The sequence below is a fragment of the Mycteria americana genome, chromosome 4 (genome assembly GCF_035582795.1).
Source record: "Mycteria americana isolate JAX WOST 10 ecotype Jacksonville Zoo and Gardens chromosome 4, USCA_MyAme_1.0, whole genome shotgun sequence".
Taxonomy (NCBI): Eukaryota; Metazoa; Chordata; class Aves; order Ciconiiformes; family Ciconiidae; genus Mycteria; species Mycteria americana.
The window spans coordinates 38,729,370-38,748,776 of record NC_134368.1 but is presented as its reverse complement, the minus strand read 5'-3'; the positions used below and the strand labels follow the sequence as shown (position 1 = coordinate 38,748,776).

Below are 19,407 nucleotides of genomic sequence, written 5' to 3'. Positions count from 1 at the left end.
TGGTGCAGATATTTAGATTACACACACATAGGAATGGTTAGACACTCAGAGTCGGGAAGTTAGACAAAAGTCTGGTTATTGTGTATTTATTTGGTTTTGTACTTGCTTATAATGAAAAGAAAAAATGCAAACACTGTAGTATTTGGGTTTGTATATGAACCAGAGGACTTAATGTTACTGATGACCCCCAATAAAGTAGGTCTATACAATCACAGAATTTTCACTTCATCTGGTTCTTAAATAAACTTTACTTATTTTCATCTTTTTGTGGGTATAATGTGCAACACCTCTAAATGGAATCATCATACACTTAATGGTATAAAATCCTTATTAAAAGTAGATTTATGGAGCCAGGTTCTCAAATGGTGTGAATCAATGATTTGGTAACTAGTCACCATGCATTAGAGCATTTTTAACATTGAGCCTTTAGTTTTTCGGTACCTTGCCTCCATATTGCTACAATTGCATTTCAGTATTTAAGGTTCTTTCATTTTTATATTGACTGTACAGTCAAGCTATTTATTCATTTTATGTATGTCTGCACATATATAACTTTTTTTTTCATTTACAGTCCAGGGCATAAACTTAGGGAGACATGTGTTGTGTCTCAGTACCATGTGGGAGAGTTTGCATTGACTTTTATTATCCAGTTTTGTATTTACAGATACCATAGGAAATGCCTTTCATGGTTCAGGTAGAACTTGGCTGCACAGATCAGATATCCACCCCCTTTTTCAGACTATAGAGCCAGTCAGTATTATGAATTAATGTAGTATGCACTCCGGTTTCCCCAGAAGCTAAAAATAGGATCCTTACATTGTTTCTTAATCTCTGCCTGTCAGAAGTTTGAAGACAATATTAAGAATTACTTTCCTGGTTGTTGTGGATTAACCCTGGTAGGCAGCCAAGCCCCACACAGCCGCTCGCTCACTGCCCCCAGGTGGGGTGGGGGAGAGAATCGGAAGGGTAAAAGTGAGAAGACTCATGGGCTGAGATAAAGACAGTTTAATAGGTAAAGCAGAAACTGCATGCGCAAGCGAAGCAAAATAAGGAATTCCTTCACTGCTTCCCATCGGTAGGTAGATGTTTAGCCATCTCCAGGAAAGCAGGGCTCCATCACCCGTAACGGTTACTTGGGAAGACAGACACCATAACTCTGAACTGTTGTAGAAAAAGTTAGTCAAAACTTAGAGCTAGCAGCTTAAACATTAATAATAGCTAGAGTAGACAAAGCTAGCAGCTTAAACATTAATAGCTAGAGTAGACAAAGCCTATAGATCATGGTATATGAAGTGTAACAACCGTATTACAACATGCTGAATAGCTAACTACAGAATCGGCCGAAACTGACCTAAGAGGATGTGATATTGTATAAGAAGATGACCACTTAGCAACTGTTTAGTAATGAAACAGCAAACAAATCAAACCAATAAAAAGCGAGAAGACCCCAGACCTTAATATTACTATTGGTCCAAACTGTCATGTGAGGGGTAGGGAACTTAGATTGTAAGGGTATAATTGCCCGGGGATTTCTTTGTTCGGGGTCCCTCTTCAGAGGCACCCAGCTCAAGCTGTATTACTATTAATAAAAAGTACTTTCATAAAGAAATCTATCTTTTGGCTTACGCAGAAACCGAGAGTCTAACCCTGTTATGGTGGCTGGCATGTGTAATTTCCATAATATCCCTTCCTCCTCCTTCCCCCAGCTCTTATTGCTGAGCACAACCTCATATGGTAGGGGATATCCCTTTGGTCAGCTGTCCCCTCCCAACTTCTTGTGCACCCCCAGCCCACTCTCTGGCAGGGCTGTGTGAGAAGCAGAAAAGGCCATGGTGCTGTGCAAGCACTGCTCAGCAACAGCTAAAATATCCCTGTGTTACCAACACTGATTTGGTCACAAATCCAAAACATAGCACCATACAAGCTACTATGAAGAAAATTAACTCTATCCCAAGCTAAACAAGTACACTACCATTATTTGGATCATATTGATACCCCTTCTTCTGATTCTTTGATCAGTCAGTCCAATGCCTACCTTTTAAAAAGAAAAAATTCCCAGAAAGCTTTTACACTTCACCTATTTTGCTTGAAATAAAAAAAAAATACTGGTGATATGCTCCTTCACACTACATGTTTTTAAATGCTGAAAGCACAGTGAAATGAAAACATTTTGTCATGGGAAAAAAGTATTTACACAAGTACAGGAAGTGAACATTTTTTTCACATTTGATCCATCATCATAAGTTATTATTATCACTTGCAAAATCACAGCATTATTAAAGGCTCAGAGAAAAATTGTGTAGGCTGTTTGGATTCTTGTTTGAAGAGGAGTTCTAGAAACAAAAAATTGTTGTGCAGTTCAAGACATACTGTACTTTTTTTTTTCCTTCCCTTTTTGGCAGACAGTGCAATGTGAACATTATTGGAATGTAAGAAAGATAAGAATGAAACATGATTTTCAGATACTATTGTTATTGGCAAAGGCTTTATTCCACGTATCTATTTAATTTATTAGTGCTCAGTCTTTATATGTGAAATACTCCCAAATTCCTGATTGTTAAAACAGAAAATCATTTTATAGTTAACTTCAGAACACTGTAAGCTTGTAATACTTATGAAAAATACTGGCTGAAAATAACTCTTTGTATATATTCTAAGTGCCATTAGAGTTATGTTTCTTTAAAAAATAATCATTATCTTTTCCATATGTTTTATGTTTATTATTGTTGAATGCATTGGCTTTGCAAAGCTGTGGCAGGGGGATTTATAATATATTTGCTGGTGCATACATCAACAAAATTGCTAAGCTGCAATTGAAAATTCATATCATCTGTGCTAAAGCTAGGAAGAACTTTCTCTTAAATTTTGTATTAAATTCTCGGGACACAAGATCGGTTTTCCACAGTAGCAGAAAGGAAAGAACGTTTTCATGCGTGACCTGAAGGAACCAAATGTGAAAGTAAATGAAGTACAATGAACATGGATCTCCAAAATGCCATTTTTACATTTAGTATTCAACATACAATCAACACTTCCATATGGTTCAAACAAATAAAATTGCATTTTACAGTGTAGTAACATGTCAATCCAGCAGCAGCTATAATAAATATTTTATTACAGATAATCTGCATCTCATTTAGACTTTAGGAAAGATACACAGTTTATGAACACATTGTATATCACAATGCAAAGAGGAAAATAATGGTACAGAAAACAAATATCATCTAGTGTTTTGATTTTTGAAGTTACTGCGGTATTTTGTAATAATAAAACATTTAAAAAATAAAAAGATGTTTGATGACCAAATTCTTCATAATCTATTCTCATTGCAGATTCCTGGATCATCGGAGACCCACCAGCATAACACCACATAGAAAGCTGAAGGTAAGATGAAACATCCTACAGCCTCAAGCTCTGGTGGGACCCGTATATTGCATTGGTGCTTTTTAAATTACACACAGTTGTCTAACTGACAGAACAGAGCAAACTACAAAATTACAATAGACCAGTATGTGCTCAATATACAATGTTCTACTGACTTACCCGCTATCAATAATTTATGCTGCTGTATCTAATTTACCATTGTTGCAATAACAGTGTAGGTCAAAATATAAAATGAGATAAATTCATGTAGCATTAACTTTAACAGATGTATGTATTTTATCCAAGAAGGGAGATCCAGGGTGATACATTCTCTACCGTTACCAGACTTATCAAGTATAGAACATAATTGAATAAATAATTATATTCTCAAAATGAACTATTAAATCTCTTGTGAGAGTTCTCATGTTTCCACAAGAAACTACTGTTGCCTACGTATGCCATATTGTGATGTTTTTTAATGATGGCGTCTTCAGATTAATAATTTGCAAATGTCATTTGTAGCCGTGACCTCAACTCAGCTGAAAGCACATAAGGTACCAGAGCTCTGAAATAGCAGCTGTTGGTGCCCACTCAGAATTGTTTGTATTTGGCAGCGAGCTGGCTGTGAGCAAACCTTAATCTGTCTGATCAGTACTTACATAGCAACTGTACTGAACTGAACAAGTACCTGGGGTTTTTTTTTTCCCCCTTTGGTTTTAGCTCAGTGATTTTTCTCAATGGTAACCAAAGTCAAGTAATTTAAAGCTTGTGAACCTCACAAAAAGGGTTCATTTAAAACCATATTCTGCATCTTGTGACACCAAATGGAAAGTGTGTTCTTCTATATGACTACAAAAGATTTTAGAACAGCGATCAGATACGCATTCTGCTCATTAATGTTTGTACAGTATCCTGCCTTAAAAGAGCTACAGTTTCCTAGAGCAAGTCATTCAGTATTCGACTACACTCTTCAAGTTTAATGGGTTGAGCTCTTTGAGTTCCCCTACCTCCTCCTGATTGATGGTTTGTTTCTTCTTTTAATACAAAATTCAGTAAAATTTCCCACAGTGAAAAGGGTCTTTTAATTATAAAACACCAGCGTGTGGGAATGATTCAATTTACACATCAGAAAAGTTCAGTTACTTGACCATAATTTATTTTTTGTGCTGATCATTTACAGACCACAGATTCTTCTTCCCCCCCTCCCCCCTCTTGCTCTCTCTCCATGTAAAAGAATAAAAATCTCAATAACCTGGAAAAGGCTTTAGATACTGTATCACTTAGTCACCAGAACTAGAGTCTTCATTACAGACTTTTTTTACCGGCTTTTATCCCTTTCTCATTTCCTAGCTATGTTGTCGTATTTAATTTAAATGTGTTCTGTAATTGCTGAGTAATACATTTTTTTCTTGAATCTGACAAAGGGACAGTGTAAGTAAGGAGGGGTAGGGTATCTCACTCATGGGAATTGTGAATGTAAGAGATACTACCTAAAAAAGATATTTGCAGTTCTAATGTTTCATACAACACAACTGACCACTATGGCCTTCTTCAGTAGCCCTCTATAGCACTTTAACTTGTCTCCTGCAGGGGATAATAAGGTCTATATTTAATTTTTTTTTTTAAGGATTAATTAATTAATACTGAAATAAAGGTCTAGCAGGAACGGAAAATTTCCATGTACTTCCTCTATGCAGTATTAGTCATCTTTATTGTTTGATTTTCAGAACGTGGCTTAGGACTTGCATTGGTAGACATAGCAGCTTTTAATGACAAAGCTTTGTAGATTCTGGATGTGATTTTCCTAGCAAAAATCAAAAAAGTTAATCTTACTTTGCACTCATTGTGGACATAAGAGAAATAAGCAGTAAAAATGTCCAGAATACCATTTTTACAGATAGTTTTAAATACATTTACAGATATGTTCTTATATTTATTTTGGTTTTAATCAAATGTGGTTTCTGACTGAGAACTATTAGATTATATTATGCTCATTTTAGAATAAAAAAGTACCTGTAGGGAATTGTGGGTATATATCATTTATTCTAGGTTGTATATATAATTTTGGTATTCAGCTGAGTACCTTACAACATTTATTGGTTAGCTATTTCTTGCAACACACATACAAAGGCAATGTCTATGCTACTGAAATACACTGTTGCTGCTTCTCTGCTTTTTTAGCATTTAATTTAGTCCATTTTCCACTTTGGAAGGGATGTATGAATCCTACTCTAATAAAACATGTCAAACTTGGGGCACGGGGACAGTTCTTCAAATTCTTTTCAGCTATTTGAAAGGTGCTCCTCCTTTACCCCGGACTAAGCATTTAAACCAAAATAGCCAACATGAATGTGTGTTTTGTAGTGTACCTATGGGAGAGAAACTGAAAGGCTGTTTTTGTAATATCTGTACCTGCTGCTGTTTGGATATGCTTTTATGTAGAAACACAAATGTATCCCTGGATAAGACTTACGAGCTGAAACTAGTGTGTGATTGTAAAACTAAGCAATGTAAGATGTTATCTTCCATTGCCCATTTAGCCATTACAGGCTAAGGGAAGCCAGTAATTCTACCAGTTTGATTTTACAACTTTAAATTTCCACTACTGCAGCTTTCACTAATTCACCTGTACCTTACTGTACTCTAATCCTTCTCGGGAAAGGGAACAATTCAGAGCACATGGGGACAGCAATAATCAAGATCAATTAATACAGTAACAGATCTTTCCAGTTCTTATTAATGTTCATACAGACATACATCTTAATACTAAAGTAGCTTCGGCATTTATTTCCAAAAGCTAATTTTTTAAATTCTTTATGATCTCTGAATAAGAACAGACCTTTGTATCTTCCATCTGATTGGCATGTTGTGCTAAGTAAATGCTCACATACCTGATCTCACAAATATTCATATGAAAGATGGATTGTACTTTTCTTACACAAAACGAGCGTCGGATATATACAGTTGTTCTGCGTTTTGGTTTGTTCTTTTTTTTTTTTTTTTAATGCAGTCACTTAATTGAACTCCTCTGTTCTACATCAGTATACCTGAAGCCATGAATAGGCAGTATTTTCAGATGACTCCCAAGGTTGGTACGCTATTCAAACATTGTGTGTCCTGAAAGATGCAACCAACCGGTCAGTACTCCTGCTGCTGCTGGTGCAGTAGGACTCCGGTGGTGATGCATCTGGTTCTTCTTCGGGTTTTTTTGGTATTCCCCATAATGACTTCCAGGTCTGTTTCATTTACCAAGTAAGCCCTGTAGCATTGTTCTCCGTAGGTCTGTGTTCCTACAGTTGTCAACAGTTTGCAACAGTGTTAAGTCCTCAGTAGATCTCAACTATAGCTATCAAAAAAACAAATGGTCCTGGTGTCAAGAGGGTCTCTATTGCAAGCAATTTTTAAATACTTTTAAATCCCTGTTCTTCCAGATCATTATCTTATGACTATTTACTAGTGTAAACAATAAGCTAAAACCAATAACCTGTAAAAAACTTATTAATTTTGGTGGTAGATGAAGGTCTTTCCTCACAACTTTTATCATTACATTTTTAATGATCATTTATTTTCAACTTGTCTTCTGTGGCTTAAATGCTAGCATTTTGCTTCAATTTGTATTCGTGACAGTCAAATGGTGTTGTACACTGTGTTAAAGGTTGGTATTTTAGTAGAGGTTTCTATATTTAATAGATGTCCTGATGATACAGTTTTGTGGCAGAAGTTATTACTGCCACAACTGTTTTTTCTTTTTTGCTTATTCCTTTTCCTTTCATGACAATGTATGTGAGTGTTGAGTGTCAGTAAGACTGCCGTGTTCTCATCCCAATACAAAGAGCTTATGGCTTCCGCTGTGTTGTATATATTTTTGGACATCCATGGAATTTTTCATTTAGTATGTAGGGATTATAGTGACTTAGTCTCTCCTGCTGTAACTTAACTCTGTCTACGCACTAAATGTCACAGCATCTCGAGTCCTTGTATTGTTGATACAGGAATCAGAGCTGAATTCCCAGCTGATAGTAGGCCCACCTCCCTGGTGCTACACTTTTTTTGTCTTTTTTTTTTTTTTTTTTTTTTTTACAGTTATGCATCTTTATGATTACTGTTTAAATACTGGTATGATTCCTCCACATTACTATCAAATCTTTTTTGGGCTACCTGTATGTATGAGCTCTAGAGAGGCATGCCAGTTGAAATATTTTTTCAAGTTGTCCTCAACAGAATGAAAAGGTATCATACTCAATCACTGAACTGTCGTCTTCTAATGGCAATCAGTCAGTCAGTTATGGAGACCTGTGTTACTGGATGGATGTTTTTATATTTGCAGACACTTCTAGCATCTTTACACAATATTGCACTGTTTGACATGTTAGTTGTAAATCTGAGAAATGAGTTCTCAAAAAAAATACTTTAGCCACCAGTAGACAGTGGCGAAGATGAGTTTGAAATCTTCTCTGCCATCAAAACTGAGGTCCCTGTCTGAAGTCCTGAGCTGCAAATCAAGTTAGCCTGGGAGTCACAGGCCAGAATTCCTGGATTTAATTGCCTTTCTGTACAGACTACTTCTCACTTTTTCCATTCAAAATCCAAGGATGGTGCTAGTTCCTGTCTTTAGAAAATGGTTTCCTTGAAATTGGAAAAACTTCTGTTTCTAGGTTCTTCTCGAAACCACGTATCTCACTTCTGAGCGGTAGCCCTAAAGACCAGCCACAAAATGGCATAAGGAGGAAGGATCACTATTTGGCCCAGTGCTTTGTGTAAATAGTTCTGGAAGGATGGATTAGGGCCAGGATTCTCCTCTGCTGGTAAAATTCCACAATTTTCTGCTATGCTTATCAAGGGAAATTTCTCCGTCTCTAACATTCTTAGTCATCAGGAATTCGGTGTACCCCCAGTGTACACCCCCTGTTTAAAACCTCTCTTATGAGATGTATTAATTTATGAATTCAACCTCTGAAGCCAATGAAGATATTAAAGCTGTTAAATTTTAGTCTGTTATCATCACAATCAACATCGTATTGTTGATTTCCTATTCTGCCACATTGCTATTCTGCCACATGAGCAAGATCCTGAACCTCTTGGGATTCCAACAGAAAGTGGAAGTTAACCCTTACTCTTGAGCCTCAGCACAACCTACTACCACAGCCACAAGCAAGAGATGGTAGCTATAGAGTTTCTGCTCTGTTTCATCTAGGCAGGGCTGACCTAACGCATACAGGTTATCAAGTGACTCAGTATGAAGTGTTCTCAGAAATACATACGTTGTAGACGTGGCGCTTAGGGACATGGTTTAGTGGTGGACTTGGTAGTGTTGTTAACAGTTGGACTCGATGATCTTAAGGGTCTTTTCCAAGCTAAATGATTCTGTGATTCTATGATTCTATAATTATTTTTTTTTAATCTGAAAACATGAAAACTTACCTTTGTCCTTAGGAATCATTTCTGTCTTTATTGGTAGGATTATCCTTTGGAGCATTTGCAGACATAACAGGCAAAATCATAGATTCCCTTGGAACAGTGGGAGCAATGGGAAACACACTGTGCCTAGGGACATGCTACATTGGTACAATCCAGGATTTTCAGTGCTGTCTTTTAGGACCCTTTACTCTTTGGCAAAACTTGCTTTTAGTTCTACAGCTTGTTGATATTAACAGAGGTGTTGTTCAATCCACGATCAGAGAGTAAATATTCCAGGTGATAAATTCTAGAAGATACTGTCATTGCTGGTCTGTAAAAATTTTATACTAACTGGATGGTAGAATAGTAATGTTTTACTTTCTATGTAGAAAACCAAGTTCTTTTTTCAGGAAAAATGTTTACAATGAAATAGAAACTGGGTTTTGTCAGATATTATGAATACGGCTTGAACTAATTAGGGTGTGGGTGTTTTGAGTAGTTCATTAGATAAAAAAGAGCAGGGTTTTTTTCCTTTAATAAGTCTCCTTTTTTTTTTTTCCTTTTTTTTTCCATTTTCTTTTGCTCATACTGTTTATCACTTGCATGCCAAAAAAGAAAGAAAAAGATTGAAGATTTTGTTGGTTTCTTAAGCAAAATGTTAAATAATGTTGACAGTCAGTTTCACTTTTGCAGCATGGTAATAACATGTCTAAAAGTAGTCCAGCTGATGCTTTGAGTTGCCACAAGTATTGCAGCCCAGTTATTTTAAGATGCTCAATTATTTTTGAGCCACTGAACTATTGTTTCAAAAAGCATTTTGTTATTTCCCGTCAAGAGGCTAAAAACCCTTTCTTGTGGTTTGTTATGGTCCTTTGAACTACTTTTTAAGGCTAATTTGTGATAGATTTTTGTACTGTGATTTTTATATTTAGTCTACCAAATCCATCTAACCTGAATAGTCAAAGGGACACAGGTCAGGAAGCATAGAAACCAGGAAAACCTGAAGCTGGTACTTCAAGCTGAACTAGAAGCTAGTATAGCTCAATTTGTCAGTGAGAATTTTTGCTGAAAGAACAAAGAACTTGATTATTTTTATTCCAGCATTCTGCCTTTGTGTTTAAAAATTGTGATTTCTGCATGTTTTGTGTAAAGTAAGTGTCCTGGTTTCAGCTGGGGTAGAGTTAATTTTCTTCCTAGGTATAGTGCTGAGTTTTGGATCTAGCATGAGAATAATGTGATAACACACTGACGTTTTAGTTGTTACTAAGCAGTGTTTATACTAAGTCAAGGACTTTTCAGCTTCCCATGCTCTACCAGGTGCACAAGAAGCTGGGAGGGGGCACAGCCAGGACAGCGGACCCAAACTGGCCAAAGGGCTGTTCCATCCCATATGCTGTCATGCTCAGGATAGAAACTGGGGGGAGTTGGCTGGGGGGCAGTGGCTGCTGCTCAGGGGCTGGCTGGGCATTGGTCAGCGGATGGTGAGCGATTGCATTACTTTTTTCTTTTTTCTTCCTGGGTTTTGTTTCTCTCTCTCTCTCTCATTGTTTTCCTTTTCATTACAATTTGTTTTTAATTTCAATTATTAAACTGTTCTTATCTCAACCCACAAGTTTTCTTACTTTTGCTGTTCAGATTCTCTGTCCCATCCCACCGGGGGGGAGGGTGAGCGAGTGGCTGTGTGGTGCTTGGTTGCTGGCTGGGGTTAAACCACAACAACAAGAAACAACATTTGAGTTTTTGCTGGTTTGAGGTAGACTTTACGATCTCTATAGAAAGGGGTAGAGTTTCCTGAAATGGAGATTTGACCTCCAGATTTGCTCTGATGGGGTTTTGAAGAGGTTTGAGACATTTTCTTCAGTTAATAGCAATAGAAAGGGACATTTTCATGCATGCTACACTTCTGCACTCATGGCAAACTGGTCTCAGGTTCAGTTCTCACCCATATCCTTTCCTCCAGCATCTCACAGATTTCAAGAAGAGGCTGTGCACTGCCTCAGGATGCTTGAGGCTACTGTACAAATTATGTTGTTCACAAAACTCATTTTAACATTATAGTAAGACAGGCAGAAAGGTGCACAGAAGCTTTATGGGTGTCAGTAAGATGGTCAGTGACCTGGTTGTCTTTTAACGGGAAAAAACAAAACAAGGACAGATTATTTGAATGACACAAGTCAATGAACCAGGTGGAACTCAGTAGAAAACAGGGAGCTGGCTGGTTATACATGGACTTCCCAAGAATTGTTCAGCAGTATATAAATTAATAGTAAGTACCAAAATCCAGATGTGGAAAACAGATGTAAGATACAGGCTCCATGTTAAAATTTTAATTCACTTGATAATAGCTGTGTCAGAGACTATAAAACAGTGTAAAATATATGCTTCATTTATTCACTTGTTATCAATCACATGGGTCATACTGTTTATATAAAAGTAGGGATCCTTAACAGGGTCCTACCGAGTTTTGGGAAAGTCTCCAAAAATTTCAACTCCAGCACATGTGAAGCTGAATGTGAGGCCTGAGGTGTACCATACACAGTCCAAGTCCAATTCCAATTCGTTTTTTTCAGTGAAACTTTGATACATAGTATTTCACATCCCTTTTGTCAGCAACAATATTAACTATGCTGATTTAAAAAAAAAAAAAAAATTAAAAACTGAAGTATAGTATTCCTCTAGTCTGCTCACTACACAGTTGACAAAGGTAGTTATGTATTTCGTCCCCGAGACTGAACCTGATGTAAGAGGCAATGCAAGCTACCTTCCACAAATATCTAAAAGATGTGGTAACTGTGCCTGAGTCCAGGAGCTCCAGGTGTGCTTTTGGAGACTTTGCAAATATTCCTATTACTGAGTACATATCTATCATGTGGAAAAAAAGGTCTAATCTCATCTGTAAATGCTGAGAATTACATGTCATTTCCGTTCGAGCAATAAATGCTCTTTTGTCTATCTAGATTTTGTTATATGTTTTTCACAATAATTCCTAACAGTGATGCTCTATGTCATTAAAATATCAAACTCTAATAAGTCAGCTGGCAATAAATGGAAAAAATAGAAATCCATAGCAAAGATTAGTGATATCTAAAAGTGGTTTATGGGTCCTAGTGGGATTCCTCCTTTTTTAACAACAAAGGGCAGAGTGAAAGAATATGCACAGCTTACTTTGTCTTCCTATTTCTTTTGATCTGAAAGAACAATCAGATAAGGCTGATTTCTGAAGACAGTTCAGAATGAACAGATTTCAGTTGCCCCCAGTGATAACCATCATTGTCAACAGGAGGCATTCCAGGTACTGACACTAGAGCCTTAAATGTTCAGATACTGAACATTTTATCTTTTATTTTAAAAACTACTGCTGGGAACTCTCTTTATAGAATGCAATGGATGATGAGTATTTAGAAGAAGAATGAACCCTGAAGGAGAATAAAGCCCAAGCCTCAGAGACTGTCAGTGAACACCAGAAGGACAGAATAATTTAAGGTTAAGGTGGGGATTTTCATGCACACAGAAAACCTGAAGCTGTGAAAAATGGAAGGATAGAACTCAGGAGTTACAGGCTACAAAACCAAAATGAAAAGAATTTAGAGGCCCTGGCCCTAATGGGCATTTGTCCAGGTTAGTGAATCACTACAGACTCTGTCAGAGTCCAGCAAAACTAAGTGCTTTTTCATAGGGAAGGCTCAGAACTGGAGTGTGCTGAGGTGTTGATAATCAACGTTGAGGTATCTGGATTAAACAAGTGCACAGAAATGCTAATAGCTACCTTCTGTAAGCCATGTCATTTAACAAGTGCTATCAGTCCCTCTAACATAGCTTAATGCACCTCAAAACCAGCATAAAATACACTATTATCACTCATCAAGGATAACTAATTTTGAATGAGCAGATGCAAATGAATTCATAATGGGAGGTTTTTTATGTGCTTATCACTGCCACTGCAGTTTAAAAATGTGCCTACAAAATGCAGGTTATTCCTTATCTAGCCTGCCTTCAAATAGTTTGCTCTGTTTACCAAACCCAGATACGGCATTCAAACACATTGACTCCAGTCCCCCCGCTGGTGCCATTGTTGCTTTCATGGGTTTTGGATTAAGTCCTTCGTCTGTTTTTACACTCATAATTGGGGCAGAGTTCATCAGTCTTGGAGAGTTCCCAAAGACCATTGCTAATAGGAGCTCCATTGCCATATGTGTCCCCCTGACATATGAGAGAAATATGGAATTGTTAGAAAATGAGTCAAGCCATACTGACATTTGTGAGCATGTGGGCAACGCTTCATTTGTTTAAATCTAAAGAAATCTTAGAATTATTTAGTTTTTGTTAGCATCTGACAAGGCTTGAGTAGAAGGTGGTGAATCTTGTAGTTCAGTAGGATTTTCCAGGGTGCTGATACAGGAAATGCAGGTGCTGACGTGTTGATGGCCAGGTCTGTGATTGTGAATGTTTACGGGTAGTAAAGAAGAAAAATCAAAACATACATTTGAAAGTTGCAGACATTGGAGTATAGCTAAAGGTCTCGTCTCTTCTTCCTGCCTTCCATTACCTTGGTTTATTCCTTGATTCTTTCACCAGTTTCTACTTGTGTAAGGAGTGCATGGTTTTTAGGACACATTCAGTCTGTCTCTTTGGCTGTAACTACAGCCACTCTTGAGGCCAGGCTGCCCAGTTTCCTGAGAGTACAGGAATGCCTTCTTTTTTTCCCCTGGGTTTCCTTTATCAATAAGTCACTGCCAGTTCTTTTGACCTGCAAGGAAAATACAATGCCATAACTTTCCCGCATATCCCTCAAAAATGGTTAAAGTCTTTCTGCAGGAAGATCAGGGCAAGTAAAGTTAGGAAGCACCAGATGACTTTTGGGCAACTCCACGTGTGTGTGTCTGGCATTTCATTTCTATCACCACCCAGAAGTGCTATCTGTTAAACAATGTTCCAGGAACACAGTTTTACACAAAGAGCTGTACATAATGTGAACATAATTACTTTGCACACTGCACAGAAAAGGTTGCAATGATGGCAGGTGTGGAATATGACTTCTCAGTAATGTACCCTGAAACAAATTTTTCAAAGGAAAATGTAATGTACCAGGTGCAAAAAAGTTAAACAAATATCAGTTTAGCTTACTGTATTTTACTAAACAGTTTCTAAATAGATGTGCATGAAAGCAACTGAAAAAATGTATATAAAATGTGTTGCAATACCTGTAAACTTTAAGATGGGCGCTAGGTTACATAGACTTTGATTTGTGACGGTGAAACACATATTAAACATAGAGGCATTTAAACTGTAAGTCCAATGAGTGTCCTCTTTAAATAAGCATAATCCAAATTTTAGCCAGCTGGGCCCTTCAGGATTTTGACAAGATTTGTGTGTATTGGGCAGATAAGCATGACCATTGCTCCAGTGTCCTGTACTTCTAGCAAGCATGCACCATTAGGTAACTGGAGATTGAAATCATACTGTGGGCTTATATAAAACTAGAGAGCTCGATCTTACATTTGAAGTATGTAGAGCAAAAAGCTGATGCACAAGAAAAACATCTTTTTCCCATGAATTTTCCCCTAAAAATGCAAAAGCTCTCTTTATACTTCATGTAGCAAGTTTTTGTCAATGACACTGATCTGAAAGCCCACCTTGCTGATCTTTTTTCATGACTGAAATACCCGCACGTTGCTTTAATTTTTATGTAAAGTTATACAGTGTTGACATATTCCATAGCCCTTCTGTGACAGGGCAGTATGAAAACCTTTCTTGCCATGCCTACTGAAGAAATCATCGGGGTTAAATGACAGGGCTCTACCAGTGATTTGCCTGTCATGGAGAACTGTAAATTGCAGCCTGTCTCCAGGATAGTGTTTAGACACATTCTGAGATTAATGGTTTTGCATAGACACTTTGGACTTCAAATGATTTTGAGATAAGCTCCATCAAGAAGATTCTTCCAGTTTGAACTCAACTGAAATTGCTTTGCATTTTAGCTACGTTTATGTGAAACTTTGTTGGTACGGAACAGACAGTATCTGATATAAAAATGAAATGGTGTCTCTTATGTTCCAGACTTCATAAAAATTTTCACCTCCAGCTTAACTCTTTGTGACAGATTTCTTTTTTTATGGTAGTTCTTAACACTTTCAAATAACAGACAGCAATGAGACATCTTATTTACATGATTGAGCAGCCCATATCTTTTCTCTTAAAGGAGCGTAGCTTGGAAGGAAGGTCTGTATCCTAAATTTACGGAAGAGGAAGCTAGGTAAGGTGTATGAATCACTGGGAAAATATCTCTGTTTGAGAATGTGCTAATTCATTCACTTTTCAGAACCTCAACTGATAATTGATATATGTTCTGCAGTGAATGCGATATTATGATTCAGGAACTCTAACTTAAGACAAAGGTAATAATAAGGTTTCTTTTTTGTTTAATGTGGTAAAGAGAAAATGTTTATCAGAAGAATGCAACAAATGTAGACATTCCTTTTTCATGTCTTCTATAGTCACCTGATAAAAAAAAGGAGGAAGAACATTATTATCAATCAGTTCTCAGCTCTTCTGAATATGTACTGACAATTGTATGATTTCAGTAGAATATTAGACAGTCAGATGCCGCAGCAGTGGCAGAGCCATGCGAGAACCAACACAACGGGCTGGGGGGAAAGGGGTAAAATATTTGTATCTTTCTCATAAGTCACCTGTAGTTCAGGTACGCTGCCTCTCCCTCTGGGCTAAGACAGACAATCAGTTATTACATAAACAGACTAGTCATTGTGTTGTTGACCAAATATACCCCACCAGTGCCTGACAGCTTGTGGCCTCCTTGTATTACCTGGAGTAGGAATTTTCCTGTCAGATGACACTGGATGTCTTCCCTGTTCACCTTACTATTGGTGTGGTTATATGACCTCAGGTTTCTGAGTTGCCTGTGATTAAAGGAGAATTAAAAGGTCTTTGCAAGGAAAAAAATGTAGGTTTTCTTTTACAAATGTTATGCAGATTTGTTCAAACATTTATAGAGACATCTTCATGATTTTTTAATTTCAGTGTTTAAGTTTTTACATACAATATTTGTGAATCTTGTTCATAATATTTGTGACTGAAACATTGATTAAGATATACAGAAGACTGAGATGAAAACAGAGATGGATTTGAACAGCAGGTCAGAAGTTTATTAACTTAATGTACCAAACATTAAGTGGGGTCTGTGCAGGGGGTTACAGGACTCCCACCATAAAATCCCATGGCAAATGCATAGTGTCATCAGTCAGCCTGTCAGTGATTTGAACACTCCCTCTTTCTCCTCCATGGCAGGTAAAGAAGGTACAAACTGGGTGCTATGGCTAGCAAAGACTTCACATCCCTGATGTGAAAGGCTAGGGTCCACCAGGAGAATGCAAGAAAACTCCCAGTTCTGGGAGCAAACCAACTGGAATTTTATTCATAGTGAGCATGGGCCTCAGCCTCCTAGTGACTAGTTAACAGCCATACTCTTTAAAAGCCATTTAAAAAAAAAAAAAAAAGTTTCTGCACTTCCATGATGTTGCAAGACAAAAAGAGCCAAACCAAGCCAAGCTGAAACCAATCTGGGTTTAATGGAAAAACACTCTCCCCAGTTCCTGGGTGTGGCAATTGGTTAGAGCCACAAACAGCTATGGACAGAGCTCCTACAGCAGCATCGTAGTCAGAGTAGGTGAAGAAACTATAAGAAGTGAGTGGCTTCTGAAGCCCAAGGGTGAAGTTTAAATGATGAACGAGGTATATGAATTTATGAGCCTCTGTTCCCCTTTGACAGAGGGGTGGAGCCAGTTTTCAGGAGGAGCCGGGTTTGTGTTACGCAGTGTGCCTGATTCTCTCCTTTAGAGATTGAGTTGTTCATGTAATAAGGCAGACTGCCATTGCTTTCCCTCACTGGAAACTGGATAGGCAAGCGATTATTGGAGAAAAAAAAAAAAGAAAAAAAAAGAAAAAAAAAGGCAACTCAAAACCCCACGTAATATATTAGTGTCAAAATATTTCAGTTATAATAACTTAACTTGTTTTTTTAATGCAGCTATGGAATGTATTTGACACCGTTACTTTTTTTACAACAGAGCCAGGGTTTACAAAAATATAGAACACAAATAAGTGTATGTAAAAAATTCCTATTCTGAATGTGATTAGTGCATGCCACTTGCAAATGTCAGCAGTTATTTTTAGTGGAGAGCATTTGTAAGATCTGGCAGAGAACTCTTGAAATGTCAGGAGGGTAAGAGGAAGCATAGCAGAAGCCAGCTACATATACAAATATGTTAGAGCATTGTAATAGTAAGTCCATCATTTTTTGAAAGACAAGATGGAACTGTCTTGAAACTGACCTGATAGATCATAGTTCCCTTCCCATGCCATAGGTATTGTGCAGACATGACAAAATTACTTGAATTTTTGAAAGAAGCTTGCTTTCCTTATAACCTGAGGAAAGAGCTTGTTCTCCCCCTGCCTCCTTGTTCACAGACAGATTGGTGTTGTTAAACAGTATGTTGCACTCTACTTTTAAGAAATGTGTGTTACACTTATGTAATTTCTGTCTGGTAGATTTATCATCAAGATTTGCCTCAAAGTATCTAAGGAGGTGTATACTCTATCTTATATATATAAAAAATACCCATTCAAACCCCACTGGAAGCTATAAAGGGAAGGACAGTTCTTTGACAGCATTGTTCACAAGCTCAGGGGCGGTGTTGTGCAGTGCTGTTATCGTTTTGCTTGATACAGGAATAGCTGTAGACTTGCCAGGTATACTCTGTTAACAGCATTTTCACAGTGAAAGATGAGTCAGGTTTGTATGCAGCAGTATTTCAAGCATATCCTTCACCTCGTGCATGATTCTAATTTTCTCTACTGTTTCTAATAACTCTAATTATATATTTCTGCTTGCGTATAACCAGGAAAGCCGCTGAGTCATTCTTGGTGCAAAACTTGATGCCTCTTAGGATTAAATAATTTAGTTTTTAATTTGTGCAGGAATAGCACTTTCCTCTTTAATAAACATTGTATTTATGAATTTCATGTCATCCAAGCTGAAGTATGACATTTTCACTTACAGGTTATGTAGGGTTTTTTGTTTGCTGGTTGTTGTTTCTTCCCAAAGCCTCACACCTAGTTCCTATGGTAAAGCAAGTCCTGTCCCCTCCACACTGATCAGTGCTGGTGTCTTTGCATCAGAACTCTGTCCTCAGAAATCAGTCTGAATCCCTACAGTTATTAAGGTCTCCTTGGGCAGACCCCAGACTTCGGGGTCACCAGGAACAGAAAGCCTCCCATCCCCATCCTCTTTGTCACTGATTGTTGGGAAATTGTGGGAAGTATACCTGTAGGCAACTAACTACTTTTGAATCATTTTACAGATGTTACATACTTTATTGCTTGCTTGGTTTACAGGAAAAGTAATTTTCATCCTTTAAAAGTACATCAGGTTATGGAAAATTACACTCGGAGTTGGAGATAAAATGGACCACCCAGGTAAACAAATGACATACTAATGGCCAAAAAACAACTTTGAGTCCTCTTCTATTGCAGTGCATATTCTGAGAATGAAAATATAGGATTTATTGATAGGCCAATTTATTTCTGGCTACAATAGAAATGACAGGCCTGACCATGATGGAAAATGGAAAAGCAGAATAAGCAGTAGCTTAATTACATTAATGCAATTATCAGTTTTAAATGTGATGCATTTTTCCTGTTTCCAAGCAATTTTAGAATTGATTTTCCAGAGTTCCCTTAAAAATATATAGCAAGTAAAAATTCTGCTCTCTGCCTAATCCTGGAGGATTTAAATAAATAAATAAATAAGGACGCTTAAGGGATGCTGTCAAACTTTAACACACCCAAAATTTGACCTAATTAAAAAAAAGTTATATTTTTATATATGCTCTGAGCCTGAGAATCCTGCCAGAATGAAAGTTTCAATACAAGTAAAAAATCCCAGCTAGGCAGCCAGCTCACATTAATGCAATTCCTTCTTTGCATTTGCAGGTAAATCTCCTTTATCTACTTATTTCCTTCTTGTGCTAAATACTTCAATACACAAATACAGCATTCTGAAGCATTTACAGAGTCTAACTCTCCTTTGCTCTATTACAATAATACAGCAGGCAGATAGTTAGAAGACTTGTATGTTCCCAAAGAAAAGTCTACTATTATGAAAATATATGTGCAAATTAAGTCAATGTTGTGAATTTATTTTACAAGTCTAATGTAAAACAGTGTTTTCCTTCTTTGTATAATTATTCTGTGAGATTTCAGCTACTTAATATCAAAATCTTTGGATAAATACTGGTTTTGGTTTAGAGCTGTATGATGCAATGAACTACAGAAAAAGGAGAAAGAGACACAATACAAGACCATTTCTTTTTGTTGCATTTTATTCATACAGAATATTACGAGTTTTATTATTGATGAAGCTAAGAATGAAAGAAGATAGATGTCAGAAGGCAGCTCCTTTTGTACTGGTGTGAAAGAAAAATGGCTCACATAAAAACAAATAAACCTGGAACTATAAAAATACTGAATATAAAAACATTTTTTGTGGGAGGGCAGGAATTTTTTTTTTTTTAATGGGGAATGGATAATGGTATAAGAATGATTCAGAAACTGCCAAAGTCGAAGTACTGT

At 37.1% G+C, this 19,407-nt stretch overlaps 1 protein-coding gene across 1 annotated transcript in view; it reads left to right on the top strand.

Moving 5' to 3' along the window:
* Positions 1-19,407, top strand: part of TENM3 (teneurin transmembrane protein 3) — a 502,889-nt gene that overhangs the window by 18,521 nt on the left and 464,961 nt on the right. Inside the window, exon 2 of the mRNA XM_075500260.1 lies at positions 3,333-3,384. The gene's annotated coding sequence lies outside the window, so the exon portion shown is untranslated. The remainder of the gene's footprint in view (positions 1-3,332; positions 3,385-19,407) is intronic.